The 20,881-nt window shown below is 38.6% G+C and overlaps 1 protein-coding gene across 5 annotated transcripts in view; it reads right to left on the bottom strand.

Moving 5' to 3' along the window:
• Nucleotides 1–14,177, bottom strand: part of LOC121630137 (spermatid perinuclear RNA binding protein) — a 73,103-nt gene extending 58,926 nt beyond the window's left edge. For 3 of the 5 annotated variants that reach the window (XM_041970234.1, XM_041970238.1, XM_041970239.1), the window contains exon 1: nt 12,743–12,980. The gene's annotated coding sequence lies outside the window, so the exon portion shown is untranslated. Of the gene's footprint in view, nt 1–9,546; nt 9,711–12,742; nt 12,981–14,089 lie in introns of those variants that run through there. The other 2 variants (XM_041970235.1, XM_041970236.1) reach the window with 2 other exon arrangements.
• Between the last annotated feature and the right edge of the window lie 6,704 nt (nt 14,178–20,881).

Raw genomic sequence — 20,881 nt, forward strand, 5'->3', positions numbered from 1 at the left:
GACTAACACTTGCCCTGGGCTTCATACAGTTGCTCTTAACAAATCTAAGGCTTATCCAATCATTTCCCTTCCTTCTAGGTTGCCATAGTTACAGCCTGCCTCTTTGTCTGTACTTTGGTAAGGGTGAGACTTTACCACTGTGTGTCTGCATGTATGTGTGTGGCAATCCCAACAGACAGGGTCTTAACACTTTCCATCTATCAGGTTTACAGTCACACTCCTATTGGGTGTCTTAAATAGAAAGGTGCAAGAGCAGAGTGGTGAGCTTTGCTGAGAGAGTAGCATCTCTGACAAAATACATGCAGCATTGTGGCCCCACATGTGCGACTCCATTCAGTATTTCAGCTACATTTAAAGTGCAACAGCCTGATGTCTGTTAGGAGTATTACACAATCATTTTTCCATTCATAAAGAAAATGTTATTACAGTCTTGTCTTTTATAAAGCTGATTAACTAAATATACATAAGTTGTTACAACAACCTTGCTCATAATGTCTAGTTAATCAAATGTATTCTTGTTTAGCAGAATTCTTACTAAATGTAGGCAAAATTAAAGCATTATCAGTCCTTTTCTATTTGTTTCTCACTGAAATGATGTATAGATTTAAGAGATTTTAGTGCCTCTAAAATACAAGAACAGAGTGGAGAGCATCTGAAAGCTGCCATGAGTCAGAGGATGCAGTGAGAAAATAAAGTGTGTGTGTCTGTGTGTGAGTAAGACTAACAGTGAGCGAACAACAGACTTCATGAATCCTTTGCAGCTTCTGCAGACGGGTCAGCAAAGTCATAATAGAACTGTATGTGTTTGCGTGTCCTGGTGCATGCGTGTCTTTGGAGGTGAGAACTACACCAGATGTCATCCTGCAGATGTGTGCGTGTTTGCCATCGGGGGTGATGACAAGGATGATATGAACACTTGAGGATCGACATATCACTAAAGCTCCCACCATCTGCCCGCCAGCAGGCAAACATAAACACAGTCTTCTTTTACTCTATTTCTTTATCTCCTTGCATTGCTCCACTTTTTCTCTCTTGTTCTAGCTCTACACTGTTGCCATCCATCATCATTAGGAGGCGAATATATGACCTGTCTGCACACTCTCTGTCCCTTTACCCTCTACACAGCAGAGGAGAGGAAAGTAAAAGGAAAAAATCTGGAGACTATAAAGTCAAATATTTAAAATTGTTAGTGCAACAATAAATGTAATGTATGGTATTTTCTTTATGCATGAAAAAAATAGATGGATTTTTTTTCAAATGTCACAGATCTTCAAACATTATCTCAAAACCTGCCATGATTTTATTTATGATTTGCTTTAGCTTATGTGTATAATCCTTTGTGATTTTACTCAACCTTTAATGTCAATATTGAGCAATCTGGGCTGCATCCTGCGCCAAACACAGCAGGGAGTTGATTGATCTTTGCATCCCTAAAGGAGGACGAAGGATCAAAGCCAATGAAGCCAAATATAGAAAAGTGGAGAGGAGGAACAGGATGATACAAGAGGAGAGGATAGCAATAGGTAAGACGGAGGAGGAGAGGAGGGGAGGGAAGATACAGATGTGAAGAGGACGATCAGAGGACAAAGTATTGTCTCCTGGTAATATGTAAAAATAACTCTGCTGCTGCTTGGTGGAGGAGCTAACTAGGTCAGAGAATTCCCACAGAAAGAGACAGGAGTGAGGGGGGGAGAGGTATCACATTGATTCAGCCTGTGGTATCAGTCTGAGGCAGAAGTCAGTCTCTTCACTTCAGGCTGATAAGGACGGAGGGTACTTCTCTGCACCTCCATCTCATGTATTTGTGCATCTATCTAGCCATCTGTCTTTCTATTAGACTGTTCTACTAAAGCCCACCTTTCAATCTCTCACCTTCTCTGCTTTCTTCCATCTCTTGTTCTTTGTTTACACCCTCTACCTTTCCCTTCACTGCTAATAAGCACAGTCTTTATCACATATACTTGTGAGCTTCTCCACTATTCGGCTGCTGAGTTCATCTGTTGCAATTAACCCGACTCCTACTCTTGCCTTCCTCCTTCATTATGTCCCAATTCCTTCACTGTAATTCACTACACCCCCACTATATGGGTGAAAAGTAGAAAAATTTGTGTAACATGCAAATTAATCTTAACAATAAGCCATGAAATTACTGAGAAGTTAAGTTACATGACACTGAGCACACTGAATTGGTGATAATGATGGTGAAATTGACTAATGCCCTTGTGGGAATAAGAACAATGTATTAACTTATTTTATCTAAAGGCTTCATCATATTATAAGTGTTATACTGGTCTTCATTATTGTAAGTTTAGAGGGCGTTTTAGTTTACAGCTAAATTAAATGGCTGTACATATTAGAACCATCTTCTCTCTCCTGCTCAACCAAATTTAAATATGTTGCATATCACTAATTAATTGGTTTAGATAATAAGCTGGTAAAGATCATTTTCGAAGATTTTGACAACTTGATATTGTTTGAGATAGCCTTTAAAAATACATCACCATATGTAGCCTTTAGTAGTTTTCCCTTTACAGTTTATATAGTATGTTCTCTCATGCTCCAAATATTTCAGTCTGTGGGGTTTCTGTTTTTTTTTTTTTTTTTTAAATCTTCCCCTAGCCAACTCTACAGCTACTAGAGTACCTCATAAACCATACAATGTAGGTATGTCAGCACTTCTGAGCTGTAATTAAATCCTTACTGATGAAGAATGTTGTAAGAATACTATTTTGCAGACTATTTATCAGGCTACCACATCTAGTGCATTAGCTATGTGTGTGAACAAGGAGTCTTAAATGTCATAATATATATATATATATATATATATATATATATATATATATATATACACATACATAAAGATTTATTATTTTTCCCCCTTTTTTTTTTATCTTTTTACATTTATAGTTTCAATATAATCTATTTAAAAAAATACCAGTATCATGAATGTGCTTGAGCTGAATTTACTTACAGTAAGTATAGCTTAAAATCATTAAGAACTCAAGGTCTAGATGGATTACCCCTCAGCCTTTTCCAAATTGGGCAAGGCTGATCTTGGCTGGCTGACTAGAGGCATCAGAAATAGCCCGAGCTGACCATAGCATATGTAGAACACTGCTGCAGTCCTCCAGGATGCTGTTTTTGCACCTAAACCACCTGCTGTAATAGTTAGTGCCTGTGCTAAAAAAAGAAGGAAAAAAAACCCCACAGCTTTGTATGTTTGTGTAATGTAGTCTTCCTTTGATTCTCATGTGGGCTGCACAAGGCGTTGGCCCATCTATATTAATAAGGAGGAGAACAGCAGGTTAATTAGACTGACATATATCCGAACAGCGTGGTGACGCACTGCAGTCTGAAACAAGGTCCCAAAGAGTAAAGTTAATCTAATCAAATGAACACAAAACATAATATAGGCCTTGTCATACGCGAGACGTCAGTTTGAGAAACACTATAAAACACTGCACCACAGTGTTGCAACAGTAGATCTTTGACTGCAAAAGCATACTAAGGGTCACTAAGAGACAGCACTAGCTACTGACTTCTATAGGCCTCCTGTTTGTGTGTGTGCGCATGAAAAGAAAAAATAAATAAATATTGCATTATATTTTGCTCCACTGTTTAAACAATTCACAATGAACTCCATGACTAATAATAATATATACAGTATTTATCTTTTGCTTGGCATAAGGCAGCCACATGAAATAAATCTGTAAATAAATAACACTTTTATTGTGTTAAAACTGACTTTAAATTTTGAAAGAAAAAAATGTGTATAATCCATGAATAAACCTTATGGTCTGCGCAACAAGCATAAGGTATTGTTAGCACATAAATATCTGCAGTTAAAGCATCTTTCTTGCAATTCTGCAAATAAGTATTTTGTTACGAGAGTGCAGTCGAGACAACTCTAAGTAACTTTACAGCAACCGCAGCCTTATAACTGCTGACACCGCTGCACCCATATGCATCCATTTGTTTCATTTCAACACCTCCATAACTACTGGTTGGTTCTAAGCTAAAATAATTCAGTAAGCCGCTATTGGATGTTTCTGAACAAAGCTGAGCACTGTTTAGAATCTAGTGAGTGAAAAGTTTAAAGTCCATAAGCATTAAGCAATAGTCATTTTATGACTGACCATGAGAGAAGTTAATCTAAAATCTTTATTCTTTACTGAGACTTTGCTCTTTGAGAAATAGCTTTTTAAAAAAATAATCAACACACTTTACTAAAAACCACCAAATCTGTATACATGCTGTATTGTTTACAGCTCTATAAGAGTACAATACCTGCACCTTAAAAAGTCTGATATCTGCCTGGAACTAAACATAGAAAATGTTCAGTCCCCTATGACATGAGCTCTTAGGCAGTGCTGACTTGACCACATTGTTTACAAAAAGCTTGGATTACACTGGAGACAGTGTAGTTAACATTATAAGAATACAGAACATATTTAGCATAGATTCATAGTGCAGTTTCAGTGCATTGTTGTTTTTTCTTTTATATTGGACAGGATTGCTGCAGGGTTTCTCAGATGACGACCATTGTACCTTTTAGCAAAATAAATGGTAGTTAAGATTTATCTTTGTTTGAGAACAAGAGCTTTTTTTTTTTTTTTTTTAAGTTGAGGGTCAAGCTCCTCCTGTTAATCCCTCTTCTAAAAGATCAGGTGTTGAAGGAAGAAGAATGAGCATAAAGCACAGTAATTATCCACTTGCTCCAGAAAGATATAGACAGCATGCCCCTACTGTCCAGCTTTGTACCTATACAGTGCTGCTTTCTCTTCCCATCCTTCTCCAACAAACCTGTTTTGCAAGATTATAATTTTTTTTCAGAAAGTGGGTCAACTTTTTAATCAATAATGCAAATGACTGTGAGTAATAGTGTCAACAGGCTGAATATAGGACACATCAGGGCTGATCTCTTTCTCATGTAAGTTCAATGCAATTTAGAAAACCACTCAACTCTCATGTTTTCAGGATGGTCTGTTCCAGCCAGCAGAAGCATGCCTTGCTTTTTTGGCATCAAACCGAGAGGCAGGGGAAATGTTTCCAACAGTCTGATGGGTGACCTGATCTGCTGGTGAACAGAAGTTGCTCAGACAATCCATTTCCACACTTGATGCTTTGCTTTTTCCCCGACGTGCCCTCAGACTCTTCTGCTATCTGCATCTTTTTGTGGTGATTGAAAGACATATTGTGGTTAACTATGCCTCCCAGCTGAAAACTGTCAACAGAGCCTGCGTCGGCAAACATGATTTTGTTTCCATTTTATTCAAAAGCAGGACTTAATTTCATGTCCTTTCCCTCCTCCTCCCATAACACAAAGCATTGCTTGAATGTCAATAATGTATCCTTTTCTAAATAACTTCATTATATCATTGAAGGACAGCCATTAATTATTAGACCTTAGTGACATGATTCTACATAGAACTACAAATTAATAAAAAATAAATGAATAAAAAAAAAAAGAGAGAACAAAGACCTGCCTTGTCATTAACTGTTTGCTGCAGTTTCCTCAAAACACTTCCTGATATGTGCCTTTATCAGATTATTTCTTTATAACTTGAACTGTGACTTAACAACCGAGCATGATTCAGCTGAATTTTTATTCAACTTGCACCATTAACAAAAAGCCACAACACTCATGCACTCACGGTTTAAGGCAAAGAAGCCTGACCTCCATTTCAACAGTCACTTTGCTGAACTTCACTGTTACCAATAAATGTCATTAACAGCAGACAAACCTTTACTGGATATTCAGATGATATGCAGGTTGGAGCCATCCAGAAAAAAAAAAGTGGTGTACTGCAACATATCACATTTTAGTCCTGAGGCAGACATGTCTGATACCAAACAGCTGCTGCACAATTAATTCAAGCAGATATTTTCAGCACTACAGAGAGCAAACATCCCAAACATTTTATAAAGATCAGTTTAAATTTATTCAAAAACATGATGTAACAACTATGCTAGCATACAACAATTTATTAACTTATCTGCAGCTTGTAAAGCTTGTAAAGCTGCAGATAGTGGGTCACAGTATTAGTTACAAGGTGATAGATAAATTTGTGAGAAAGTTTTGTTTTCATGAACTGAGGCATGGTTTGGCCTTCTTAGCAAAGCGTGGCTTCTTGACTGTGAGCAAAGCTTTACTGACAGCTAATTTTACCATGACCATGGCAGGTTGTCTAAGCAGTTTGTCTGTGTCATTGGGATTAGGAACAGAAAGGTTGGCTGCAGGGAAGATGGCAAACTGTTGAGCCTTCTTGAGAAGCTGCATTTCTTACCTTGGGACTCACCTGTGAAAGAAGGTGCCCACTCCATAACTACAATGTAATGCCCAGACTCACTCAGCCTGCAAACTAGATGAGGTCTAGTCTGACTGCCATCCCGATAATCTAGAAGATTCAGTGGTTTGTTTGCTGTTTAACTCATCTGCGCAGTAACAATACATCTTATTTTAAATAACTGTACCTGAATGAGTTGAAAAAAAAAATCAAGTCATTTTCCAATTACTGGTACATATATTGCACCCTCATTAATAAGAGTTTTATTTCATGACATGGTAGTCACTTCTTTTCACTGGTTTGCATCCTTTCCCTGCTTGTATTTAACATCATGAGGCACAAGATGAGAACAAGCTGCTACCTACAAGTAGGTAATGATGAAAAAAATACATGTAGGCAGCAAACAGTTGTTACTAAACACAGACACAGTAGATAGCTCATATACTTGAACAAACCCATATAGATTTTTCCACATAAACACTTTCACAGCTGCTCACATATGCACACAGCCAGCTGACTGAATGGTTGTTGTGCATACGTAAGGAAGGCTGATGCTTATGTGCACACTAAGTAAGGAGATGAAAAGATCTTGATTCACAGCAAGTGCTGTGTGCCTGCTCTCTAGCCTGTATGACTGTGTCAGGAAGAGTTCACTGCTCTGCTGCACCCTCTGCTTTTCATCCCTATCTTCGCAACAAGCACAACAAATATGGTTGGATACAGTTCAGTAGCTTGGTAAATGACACAAGCATATGTGTATCCTTTACAATAATATGCTTTGCTCCATAAAATCAAAATATACACTGACCTGACAATCAGATAATATGCTCTCAGGGATAATTCACATTTTTATGCCAGTTTAATCTGCAGCTTTTTGCCTGTTTTGCAAACCGTTTCATCCCAATGATGTAATATGGATGTGTGTAACCTCAGTAATACAGGCAAAGCAATTAACAATATTAAGTTACCAACAAAAAAATCCTCCTTACCAAGATATACATCTAGTTTCAGTGGTGACTCTAATGTGTCAGCATGGGCTGCTCTGTTTGCAAAGGAGAAGGACGGTAATCCCATAAATCCCATTTTATTAGATTAACAACCTCATCAGAAATCTCAAATGCAACAAACCGCATCTCCCTGATAATCTCCATAACTAGATATGGGCAGATATGCCACAGCTTAACAAGAAAGTAACAATTCATTTACTAATACTAACTAGTCAATGAGTCATCACAGCAGAAAGAAAAACGTCCTTGCAGGCACTTAATATGCCTTCATAAACCAAAAAAGAAAAAAAGATAAAAAAATTATACATATTTTCTTTGTTTTACTAATTCGTCCCTAGACATAACAGCTCCTTTTGGCTTTGTTTTGATTTGTTTTATGCATCTACTAATTCAATTATTTTCTTGCATACTGTTTTGAAGTGCTGCTCTCATTTTGTTCAGTTCAATATTTTCATGTGCAGTGACACACTTTTGGAATCTCACTCAGTTTTTTGGTCATCAAAATATAAGCATTAGAAGAAAAAGGCTGTTCTTCCAGGTGAACATGCAGAGGTACAGTTAACAGCAGTGCACTCACCCTTCTCTCAGGATTGCTATCGCTGCCACACAGAGTCCATTTTTAAATGTGCATGGCTGAGTAGACAGCTGGTCAACAGCTCACAAAACGGGTGCCTTGCCCCTTTGTTACCCTACCCTACCTTGCTCAACGACTTCCAAAAGTCCCTATAAATCAACCACAAGTACTGCAATATTTTTTTGTATTTGGTACTACAGATGCTAGCAAGTAAGCTTCCATCTGCTCTTGTTTATGTGCAGAAAGATATCAGTGACAAGCTCAAAAATGCAGCAAAACACTGACAGAAAATGTAGATGAGCTGGGCTGAAGGAAAATAATGTGACAAAAAAAGGCTTTTTGAGATATTTTGCCAGTTGCATTTACTTATTGGTCTTGCACAGCTTTAGGGAGCTAATCAGAGTACCTGCCTTGTTCTATAGTCCCCACTTGGTTGAATCAGCCAATTTTATTGAACCATCCTGTTATTCCAACTGGCAACTTTCCATTCATACTCCAAACATGGTCTGTTTGGTTTGATTTGAAAAAAAAAGAAAAAAAAGAAAAAAAAAACTTGATCTTCCCGGATGTCCGAGCAGGAGCAAGATATGGTTTCCCTGATCTCAGCTCTTTTTGACACAGTAAGCAGAGCTGGGACATGAGAAGTGAGAAGAGAGAGGGTGGGGGGTGAGGGAAGGTCATTACTTTGTGTGTGTGTATCCAAAACTAGTAATATAAAAATGGATGCATAGTGTAGAAATAACTACTATGGCATCGTACTTTTAAAAAAGAAACTAAATTGACAAAAAAAATAAAATTTTCATCCTCCTTGCATCCTCAGAAAATAATGAATATGCAGAGGGTGGACTCATGAAAGTCTCCCTGTACATGTATGTACTTCATCCAAGCTATGCAGTGATACCTTGGCTCCAGTTTTCCAAAATTCAACAAGAAAAATGTTGCCTAAACTCAATCAATCAAGTAAGCACTTTTAAATGTATTCATATTTAATGTACTGCAAAAAATGTCATTTGTAATCATAAAGGATTGTGTGTCATTTCTTTGACCATTTAAAAGTCTACTTCCAAAAGCAAGATTAATGTCTTGCCTTCAGTGTCAATTTGAAAAGAATTTCTTCAGGATTCATCTCAATTTGAAGGGTGAGGATTCTGCAAAAACAACATTGCATTGCATTTTCCTTATTAATAATAGGAAAACAGTCAATATGTGATGTACAACTCTCTGTGCTGAGCAAAGATGAACAAACAGTGCGGCGTTTGTGATCTGTTCTTCACTGGCTACATTAATTGAAGAAATATTGAACTCAATTTCTGTATAAACAATGCATCGCAGATGGATCTGCTCTCCATTAACTCTGCTATTGACCTTTTATACCAAGCCAAACCAGTACAACTATTGGAATTAAAGACACCGATTACACTCAGGAAGCTCCAAATCAGTATGTTAACAGCTTGCTAGTCACTTTGAGTAAAGAAGAAAAGCTTTAGCATATACCAAATATCCAAGAAATGGGCTTCAAAAACCTATCTTACCCTGTACCTATTATTTTGGCAGTTTCCTCAATTACTTAATTTCTATTTAACAACACACAGTAACTTGACAAACCAATCCCTGCATAGTTTATTTCAGTTTCAGTATCTGTATGAAGCGCTGCAAGCTGTGATGCAGGAAACCTTACATGGCCATCTCTCCTGCTTTCCGTCTCTGTCCGTATAACTGCCTCTCTTTGTTTCTCTTCCTCACTCGCATCTCTCCCGTCACTCTGACCTATTCCTGGATTCCACACAGAGGTGAAAGGAAACAGGAATGGTTGCAGTGGTTGTTGGCAGCAGCATTTTGTTTCTAAAAAAAAAAAAAAAAAAAAAAAAAAAACACATCTACTTGCAAACGCACACACAGAGAGAACCAATATTCCGGTTTTGATGGCTTTGTTCTTTTGCCATTTGGGAAGATGTTTCCTCAAACATGATGAAAGCCAATCCTGTTCCTGCAGATGAAATGCAGGTGGGAGTGTGTGTTTTCATGTTTATTTGCATGTGTGCGTGGCAAACAACACAGCTTGTGCAGCTTGACATGGTCATCTGGACAGACCTGAGTAAGCAGAGTGCAGATGGGTTCTTTATTCTTGTGTGTGGAGAATATTCAAAGCAGTGACACACTCTGTTGCTGTCTGCCCCCTTTGCAGTCTCTCCTTCACCACAGCACCACTGGGACTCCCAACTCCCTGTTGTGCTTACTGAATCCTTGGCAGGAGGCTTCCATATCACCCAGTAAGGAAAGATTTTACTAAAGCTTTAGCCAATTGGATTAAAGCTGCATTTCCTTGCCAGACATGACTCTAAACGTGCTGCTGTAAGCTCAAATCTGAGAAGTGGTGGAAAGACTTCTGTTTCACTGACAGGCAGCAGGCAGCAGAATGCAAATGCTGGAAGGGGCAGCAGGAAGAGAGGGAGACATCCTGTGTGATTACCGTCCCTTCTCAGCTACTGAGGGCAATACTGATATTCTAAACTGTTTAAACTGAGATCACAACGTGAAGCAAACCAGGAACTCAACAGTCGAGGGACCACAACACTGCTCCTATGCTTACATAAAACAGACAGAAGAGTTTGCAAGGGAAAAAACGCTGTATGAGAGGATGCACAGACCTGGCAGCAGATAGGTTTATGGTATTTCCTTTCTTTACAGTGTAAAATTTGGGAAGGTTTTTAGGTCTGTGGCAGATTTGAAATCATCACTTCTTTGTGTCTTTGTTTGGTTTTGCCATTGAAGCTCAGCATTCCTACTGTACTGTTGTCATTTACTTCAATGTGTCCTTAATCTGGATATCTAGGCAAAAGTAAGTTCCACTAGAGGAAATTAAATCCATGTCTAAATCCATTGAAGCAAGCTATCCAAATTCAACGGATGTGCTTCAATCGCTTGATTGATACCAGAAAAACTAAACACCACAGGCTAAATATAAAGTTATATAAAAAAAAAACAGTCTCAGAAATGTGATATTCAATAAAGTCAGTGCAATATGTGCTAGATCCAAATTTAGAAGTATGCAGCTCAGTAAACATGTTTGCAATTATGTCCACTGAAAAAGTAGCAAAGGCTAACATCTGCCCATTTTGTTTCTCATAGAGTGATGAGAAAAATAAAAGTGAGTATATCTGCCCACAAAAAAAGGAAAAGGTAAGAGAAAATAATAATCTAAGAAAGATCTACTGAGAGAGACAAAGACAGACTGGTGATCATGCAATGCCAGCAAACCCCCCTCTTTCCTTATCCTTTTATCTCATCAATACTGAGAGAGGGTTCACTAGCAAGTCAATGCTTACGAGAAAGCGTTTGTGAAAGTCCTCAGGGTGGTTGGAGCCTACACACTGAGATATACAGGTATGACCATACATACTTTCTTAACTTAACCTATGCCTGCTTTGTAAAGCTGCCCACGGATATTTGCCCATCATACTGCACTGCAGAAAAAAACTAAACAAAACAAAAATCCACTCCACGTCTTTCTTGCACATTCACAGTGTCTACTGTATGCAGCACAAGAGGAACATTATATGGCATCAGGCAAAAGCTAAAGAAGTCTCTCTTTCTTCTAAATGAATCACCTCTATTTAGGCGAGTGAAGCAAGAGCTAGGCTTTTTTTTTTTTTTTTTTTTTAACAAAGACACCCCACTTTTCTATCCAACTAGGGCAGGTGTGGCTGAGTTTGTTTGCAGGGTCACCTCAAGCACACGAAACTGGGTGTAACACGGTGGAGCGAACAAAAATAACCAAAAGGCAACAGGCCATTAGTCAAGCTTGGAGATCACCAGGGACCAAGGCCTAATAAAACAGCACAGACTAGTTAGAGCTGCTGGCCCACAACGGTCCAATTAACCAGCCACTGTATATACAGAAACTAATTGTTGCCACTTACAGTGAAAAGCAAGAGAAAAGGTGTTTTACTACCAAGAGCAAATGTCTGGAAAGTTGCACAATTGTGCCAGCAGATGTCAAGATCTTTGCATGGCAAGCTGGTATGCCAGTTGGAAGAAGCTTGTTTGCGATTACTGCAAAGGTTTAAAGGTATGCAAACAAGCTGGTTCAGCAAGAAGGGAGAGAAGCTCAGCATTTATTCCTCTCTGCCACTCACACCATGACCCATGCACGCACACACAAACACATCAAGGCACACATAAAGCAGAAGCTACTAAGTTTGGGTAAGTTGCTCAACCTCAACGGTGAAAACACACTACCTAAATTACTTTTGGTTCCCTAAAACAATACCTCGAGAGGGATCAAAGGGGAACGAAAGCTGGGTTATGGGAACTGAAAATAAATAAATAAATAAAAAATACAATTAAATAAATAAATAAACAAACAGTATTTTTTAACATTTGTTTTTGTTGGTTTTTGACACCCTAGCAAGCAAATGCACCGACAAACCCATTAAAATTTTAAGGCGAACAAAGAACTGATGCATATCTCGCAATACACTGCGGAAGTGGGGCTTCAGACACCTGCTATAAAAGATGAGCTACAGTCAAAGCGACTTTTTCTTCGGGGAATAATTTGTTTTCATAACCAAACATTCATGTCAGCAGACGCTCATTGTAAACTCACAACATTGCTTAATGTTCACGCTTTTCCCCCACGTGTAAATAGTTCCTCTTTACGTTTTGAACGCGGAAAACGCAAGCAAAAACAATCAGAGAAACGTTAAATAATGTTGCTTCGTATCTCTGTTATCCATAACCGAGAAATACAATAACAAAATATCTATAACCCCTGCTTCCATTAAGTTTACTAGGGATGAGAGACGCGTGCACGTAGATCCTCCAGAAAATACACAAGGAAAACACAGCTAGAAATGAAACATCAACCAACTTACGGTGTCTGCAGCTATGTTGTTTGGGAATCCGTCACTGGACACCAATACATAGAAATCCAAATAAGGAGCGAAATTAAAAACAAATAAAAAATAATAATAAAAAAAAGCTCAGTACACCAACGACAGGGAAGTCCAGCTTCAACGAGGACAAGTCACACACTACCAGTGCCTTGACAACCGGGGAAGCGAGCGCGAGCCCGGAGCCGCCTGCTGGTCTCTCCTGCCTCGCACGAGACAACTGAAAGCAAAAAGAGAGGGAGAATTCCCTTGAGATGAATGGTGGGAGTGCGCATGCGCGGACGAGGTGGACTCATTCCGGCAGAGTAGGACTGTTAATGGCAAGTGCTAAATAAATAAATAAATAAATAAATAAATAAATAAAGTGCTTCAATTACGTACAGAGAGGAAATTTTGGGAGAACAGGTAGCGTAAAAATTTTTTGAATTTGCCACAAAAAAGCGAAGAAACGTTTATTTTTGTTTTTGCCGATTACAGAGCTGATAGGCCACAAAACTGAATTTAACCATTTATATCAAGAATGTACTTAAATATACTTAAAGAAAGATATCCACTGTAATATTTTATAAATGTTAGTTTCATCAAATTCTCCAAACCTCCTTTTATTTTTTTTTACAGTGATAGCCTATGAATACTGCAATCAGATCAAAGGTTACTTCATAACTGAGTTATTAGTCAACTGATTTTTCAGATTAACATGGACCACAACAATTAAAGGAAATAAAAACTGGGCACACCATAATTATATAAAAGTAACCCGTGACTCTATTCAGGAAGCGCATTATCTCTCTCTGAGACTGTCTCATAAATAATTCAGCTATAAAAGCTTGCCCGTGCTTGACTGCCTGCATGCGGTACCAAAATCCTCCCCAGTGTATGGCATCGATCTAAACGGGGGTTACCAATTAAAACAAATCTCGAGGCAAAATTAAGTTCAATCAACATTCTTGTTTCGAAAATGGCTGTGACCGGTCAGCCAGATCAACCGGGGATTACGAGGCTTCTGTCAACTATCAATAGCCATGTGCCTGCAAGAGACGAGAGGGGGGGGCAGGCGGTGTGGAGAAAGGAAGGGGGAGGCTGAGTTTCAATGCGCAGACAGTGCAGATAGAGGGATCCAGCCGATGATGCTGTTTGTCCTGTCCGCAGATCGGAGGAAAGCCGAGAAAGAGAGAGCCACCCGTAAGCGTTGGCAACATTTAATCCAACACATCCCGTCCCGGAGCACAACCGAATCGCTCCACGGGCCACACAGCTGCTGACAGGGAATAGAGGCAGGGAAAAGAAAGAAGGAAAACACCTGAAAAGCAACGAAAAACAGCGGTTTACCTGCACCCTGCGCCCGTTCAGCCCTCTGTTATTACTTCCCACTTGAATGTTGCTTTCAGGGCTGCCGCTCAGTCCGGGCTGCTCTCAGCTTGTCGGGAATTTAGATGACGGGATTTGTTCACGTGGCTGTGCTCTGTGCTCGTAATTGGCGGAGCGGCACGAGCTGTTGCTGCTCGCACGCACCTGTACGCCGGACATTACAGCGGTGCAGAGAGAGAGAGAAAGGTGGCGGATGTCCCTCTTATGATATGATCTGTCCCTCATTTGTTTTTATTTAAACTATAACAACTAGCTAAATAATGGATATTAAAAAAAAATTACTATTTTTGTGGATCTTAAGGGGTTTGGTGTTGCCAATAAATTGTGATGATACCACAGAAACTAAGTCTCCAGTTGAGGTCACAGCAACATTAACAATATTAGCTAAGCATGCATCTGTTACACATCTGTCAGTAGCATGACTGGAAGATTACCATCGCCCTCTCTGAATGACATTTCAACAGACTGCTGCTGCTTTCACATTTACAAACCCATAAGCTTTAACCTAGTATACACGCATAGATAATAAGCAAAACAAAGAGCAGAAAAGCAGCAGAGGACAACCAGTAATGCACTAGATTTACAGTCATTTGCAGTGCCATGCACGGGCCTTATAATCACACACATACATGCACACATACAGGCAATATGTAAGCACACTGCAACATTTCTGATATGATGTTTTAAATGGGACATTTGGGCTTGAGGGTTGTAAACGAAGCTGTGGCAAACCTCAGAATGTAGCCCATACCTCATCCCCACTTTAACGCGTGCGCGCAATTGTCCCATGCACACATTCACACACACAAACACATTTATACATCTACCTACTGAGGGCATGGCATAAAGCAGTCAATGGTGTGGGTGTATTTTTAGATTTCATGTGGGTTGCAGATGCTGTTCTGCTCAACCAGGTCAAAGCAAACAGAAAAACGTTTTCACTGCAACATTTACAGTAATGCACTATGCTTTCCTTTTCTGGTCTCCTCATCAGTAGCTGCCTTGTCATGTGGTTGTTTTGGGTTTTTTTTTTCTTTTTTTTCATAGAATTAGTTTTTGTTTCTTTATTATTATTTTTTACACCATCTGCAGAGGGCATAAAACACACCTCCCTGATATGAGGCAAGAAGAAAATCTAAATAGGATATTTTTTCTCTTCTTCCCTCTTCAAATCTGTTTTTCATTGGTTCTGACAGACTGAATCAAGACACTGAACTGGCCTCTAGGCTACTGGCAGTGATAAAGCTCAGTGTTTCCCCCCTAACTCAGTTTTGGCCTGAGTTAAAAGCTGATTGGGTTTTTTTTTAGGGCATCTTAGGGCATTCAGAAGCTGGCACTGATGCAGTTCCAACTGCAAATAATTTGTTGTGAATCATCTTGCAACTGTGAATTTGAATCTTAAATACATGTCAAATTCAAGCTAGTGCAATATATAATGTTGTTGCGTCACTTTGGCATAAAGATGCAGGCTACTTGCGTTTCCAGACTGGAGGTGTTCTCTTGGATTTTGGAGTCAGGGGGTGGAGAGTTACTGTCTAAGAGAACAAAAGCTAAAGAGCAGAGAACAGACCAATCTTTGCCTCCTCCTGTTTCCTTCTATTCCATCCTTTATCCACCCCCCATCTTCTCTCCATCCCCCCTCCACACACCAACACAAACGCCTGCCATCTGACACCCCTCTAAGGAGTTGATTTTTACAGCTAAAACACATGCACCTCACACACACACACACACAGGCACACACAGATACATCACTGATAATTGTGAGAATGAGATCTTGTGTTCTCCATCCAAAGCAGATAACTGGGCCAAGTGACGTAGAGAGAAACAGAAGGAAGGACAGACAGATACCACTTCTCTGCATTAATCAGGCCTTTATGCACATCAAAACAGAAGCAGAAGAAGAATGATCGAAAGGACTTTCTGTTGGACCAGCATAGGTCACAGCATGTGTGTATCAACTGTTGGTCAGTGGGTACAATGCCACCTGGCTTTGTGACCACAAGCAGGACACAAGGGTTTGTGTGTGCGTGAGGCGCCTTGCTGGGCCGGACAGAACTTCGACGGGCAGCAGATGGCAGTGCCAGCATGGGATGGACATGAGAGCAAGGTGGACTCACACACATGAATGCACTGAAGCTGCCCAGTCTGTGGTCACACAGCCAGACTTGCCAGGAAGAGTTTCAATAAATGCTAATCTGACTATCATACTCCATCACCCTTTGTTAAACACGGTGAGATTCAGTATGTTTCTTCTTTCATTTTTTTCAAGATTGTTAAAACCAGTGACCACTCATCTCATTTCTTCTAAGTTCACAAATTAACTTTGTCACAAGTGTGTATATAAACACAAATATACAGATACACAGGCGTACTCATGCTTTCAGGGATGAGCAGCTGTTTTGGGAGCGGAGGACATCTCTATTGTTGGAGTGTGATGGATGAGATGGGAGCTTTACGTGTGGAGCTGTGGTGGACTAGATCAGGAGGAAAATTTCCTCTGCCCACACTGTGTACCTTTATTACTGTAATCAATGGAAGAAGATGTTTTGGAGAGACTATGTGATCAACAATGTCTTTTCCTGTGTCATTTTCTTTTGCATGAAAGGTGCAGACAAAAGCTGTCAAATTAGGATTGTGCCAAATGAGCAGATGATGACACGACACCTCCACAATACTGGTATTGTATGAAGAAGATTGATGTGTTGAGAGCATGCATGTGTGTACTTTGTGTTTGGCTTTAGATCAGTAACTCATTAGTTGCTTCACTCACACATGCACACAACTCTGACTACTTGAAGCAATATTTTTTGACAGGATGCATTTCTTTGCCTTTTATCATAATCCAGCCCAGTATAACCAGAAAATGTGTATTATAGTACTGTGCAAAAGTGTTGAGCCTTCCTTCATTTCTTCATATTTTGCTTCTAATGAATCGCATTTTCTTGTAATATTCTAAAGTGGTCTCTATGAGTGGTTCTCCAGGTTTTCTTAAGATTATTTAAAAGTTTTTCTTTGGATATTTGGCTGAATTGTTTTGGCTCATTTTTACAAGAAAACAAAATTAAAACAATTACAAGAAAGCTTGTCCAAGATGGTTTAGATGAATGCAGGTGGACATACTAAATCCAGTGGCTCCCAACCTGGGGTCAAAGAGCACAGGGGGTCCCTGAGGCTTTGAACATTAAGAGCCATTGTGATTATTGTCCACACATTGTCTCTTTTTTAAAGAAAAACATAAGACTATATAGTAATTTATTTAACTTAATTTAACTTTGGCTTTATTGAAAGACAGGACTCGCCGAGAATACAATATTTATGATGAGAATCTCACTTTTGAAGGCATTAAACCAAGTATGGTTTCAGCATATATATATGCATTAAGGGGGTCCTGAGGAAAATATGTTGGGAACCACTGTACTAAAGCATATGTAGTCAGGTGAGAAGTTGAATGAAGATGTGGCGTCTGTGTGTTCGGTGGATTTGAAAAGTTAGTAGAATCTATGTGGAGAACAGAATAAAAAAACTGTAATAATTGTGTCGTTATGATATCAGGTTGCATAATAACCAATGACTACAAAATTGTTTAACTAATTAACCATAATCTTAACTGAACCCTAAATCTAAAATTTAACCTCAGCCATCATTTTTAAATAACCCATCATAGCTGGGTAGTCAATTGAGAAAACAAGCAACAAAAAAAAAAAAAAAAAAAAAAATAAAACAAAGGCATCTTACTTTCTCAAACTATCTGAAGCTAAAAACTAAAAATGGTCCTTGCAAAAAAATACCACACAATGCCACAAACACACCACACATATGCACATGGTTGGTGTGTAAATAATGTGTGAACATCTGTTGTCAACGACAGGTGATGGTAAGGTGAGACCAAGCTGTTGTCCTCACCCAAACCTAACACGAGCAACCAGTAATGACAACGGCATTCACACGCTCAGTTGTGTATCCATGACTTTAAAGGACATTAAACTGACTTAAACCTTAACCAAGAATACTACTTATCAAACCCTTACCATAACTTTACCCTAACCTAATTCTCTCCAGTCATCATTTGCTCTTTGTTCCAAGAAGGATTAATGTGACTGTATAAGCAGGTCCTCGTAAGATGAGCAAAGCCTATACAACACACACACAAAGCCCATAATGCTTCATGCAGCTCAAGCCTTTGGCTGTCAGACTTGCTCTCAGGTTCTTTGTACAGTGGTGACAGGATGACATACACACCCATCAAAAGGGTTGATACTCTCTTTGTTTGCTATAATACTCTTGGACCGACACACAGAGGAAAACACAACAGTGAGTTTTCTATTATACAACCATGATAAAAAAAGAATATTTTCCTGGAGAAGAATTCACTTAGTTATACAACATGCATCATTTGGAAATCAAAAACAGAAAACCAGGGTTTAAGCTGTTCTTGATGTAGAATTTCTCAAACATGTTGAGCATTTTTCTCCCACATTGTTACATATATAACCCTGACTTCTGACCTTCGTGTGCAATGCAGCAAGTGAAGAATAAATTAATCTTTTGGGGACCATTGCAATGTAATTTATTATGTCATATATCACACAGGAAAATAGCGTTGGGAAGCTTAACTCTGTCTGAGAGGTCTGAAAGCACTGAAACACAAGTTCAGCATCAGAAAAACATAGAACCACCACCACTAAACTGCAGAAATAAACCAACATTTTCCCAACCTAGAATTGACCAAAACAGTAAGTCAAGAGCTCAGTGAAGCTGGATAGCATGAAATGGCTGCTACTGAAAAATCCTTTCCTTTTAAACATAAAATAAAACCCCAAAAACAGGCACTAGTCCAACATCATCGTGTCTAATGAATTATCCCTTATACCTTTTCCTTGATCAGGGCAGATTTATGTATGCAAGACTCTCTAAGAAGCCTTTGAACTTGATGGCTTATTTCAGCTGTACAGCATAGAGGCAGTTCTGTGATGGCGTGAGATTAGCATGGAATTCTTTGGTCCTATATTATCAGTGGGATGCACCATAGTTTTGCTTCCAGTGAGTGTTTTCTTATTTTTCCTTTTCCTTTTTTTTTTTTGCTTTAATCCCCCAATTAACAGAAAGAAAAAAATGGCACGAAAAGCACAGTAATGATTTGGAACACATCTGGCCCTCACACCCACTAAATCTTAACATATTCAAACATCTCTTGTGTATTTTGGGGCAACAAAACCCAGAAATTCATCTCTGAAATGACTGCAAAAAGTTCTGCTTTAGAACAGGGTTGATACCACTCCCTTGTCCAAAACTGGAATCTATTCGTTGATTTATTAAAGCAGTTATGTATTCCAAACGAGAACCCAGTTAATATCAAATGGTGTCAAAGACTGTCATTTAACTTGGAGGTTCTTGTGTTTTGCCTGCACATACATGTATATTTATGGCTTTCTTACTTTGGATCATTTTATGGTGCATCTGTCACATGATATATGGTATCTCACAGCTCTGGTGCACATCTCCAATAAGTAATAACTCACTCAGAAAGTTTTATATTTATGAGTGTGCTACACAAAATGTTTCGATGATTTCTTTGCAGTGTGTTTCAAGAACTGTAAAGCCATGCATATAAGGTAAACAGAAATTTAGCCACCAAATAATATGATAAAAATAATTTTAAAAAATGATAAAAATAATAGTGCCTCCTAACAACATGTAATGCTACAAGTTCACACCTTCTTGGTGGACAATATTGGTGTTATGATGAAATTTACATCACCACTAATGAGTTCTCCTTGTGTTGGTGCAACCTTCCTTGCAATGGGCACATGTGATTACCTCACAAGCAGCATTCATAGCCTCTAATATGGAGATCCAATCATGTATATGTCTTATACTTCCCACCTCAATATTAAAAAAGCCATTTCCCTGGATTTGGTTTGGTGCTAAGCTGTCATTACATCTGTAATTAGGGGAATTGGATGTGAACCTCTTTAGTGTTCTGGTGCTGAATCTCTCTGTGGAATTAGTAAATCCACCCTATATCTCAGAAATGGTAGCTCAGGTTATGATGTTGTCAGTACTTTTGCCTAGTTGTGGCTCACTGTTACTGCATTTGGTGAGACTGAATATAACAGACAAAAAATACATAAATAAATAAAACAAAATAAAATAAAAAAATTATGGATGTATATTTCCTTAACATCACAAAACATAAATGCATGACTGTCTTAATGTGATATTTGATTGAGTAATTACTGCATGTATGATTTAATGATGATGAAACGGTTTTGTAGTGCTTTTGCTGTGAAGAACTTGATAGTTTTACTAAGAACAAACCCAAAATGTTTGATCAACAGGCCATTGCAGTTGTACAGCGAACAAATTCAAAATTAGATCTGATGTGAACGATAAACGGATCCAAGGTTTGACCTTCAGCTGACTAAATCTTTATGATTGTAACTGCACTTCATGCCTTGCTAGTGAGAAACACTGATTGGATTTTTTTGCTTGAATTTATCTGTTTGAATGAGCCAGTGTAGTTTCTTTTTATTTATTCATACTAGAACATATAAAATCATTATATGAACAAGATGGTGACACAAATTAATATTTTCATAACAGCTTTATTTTTGGCACTTAAAGTAAGCAAGATGTTGTAAAAGGTCACATTGTTTTGTGTGCGTGTATGTTACTACATAAGTCTCATCCACAAAATATCTATAACATCCCTTATCATTATTATTATTAAACTGTAAGTATGCTTTAAAG

The sequence above is a fragment of the Melanotaenia boesemani genome, chromosome 19 (genome assembly GCF_017639745.1).
Source record: "Melanotaenia boesemani isolate fMelBoe1 chromosome 19, fMelBoe1.pri, whole genome shotgun sequence".
Lineage (NCBI taxonomy): Eukaryota > Metazoa > Chordata > Actinopteri > Atheriniformes > Melanotaeniidae > Melanotaenia > Melanotaenia boesemani.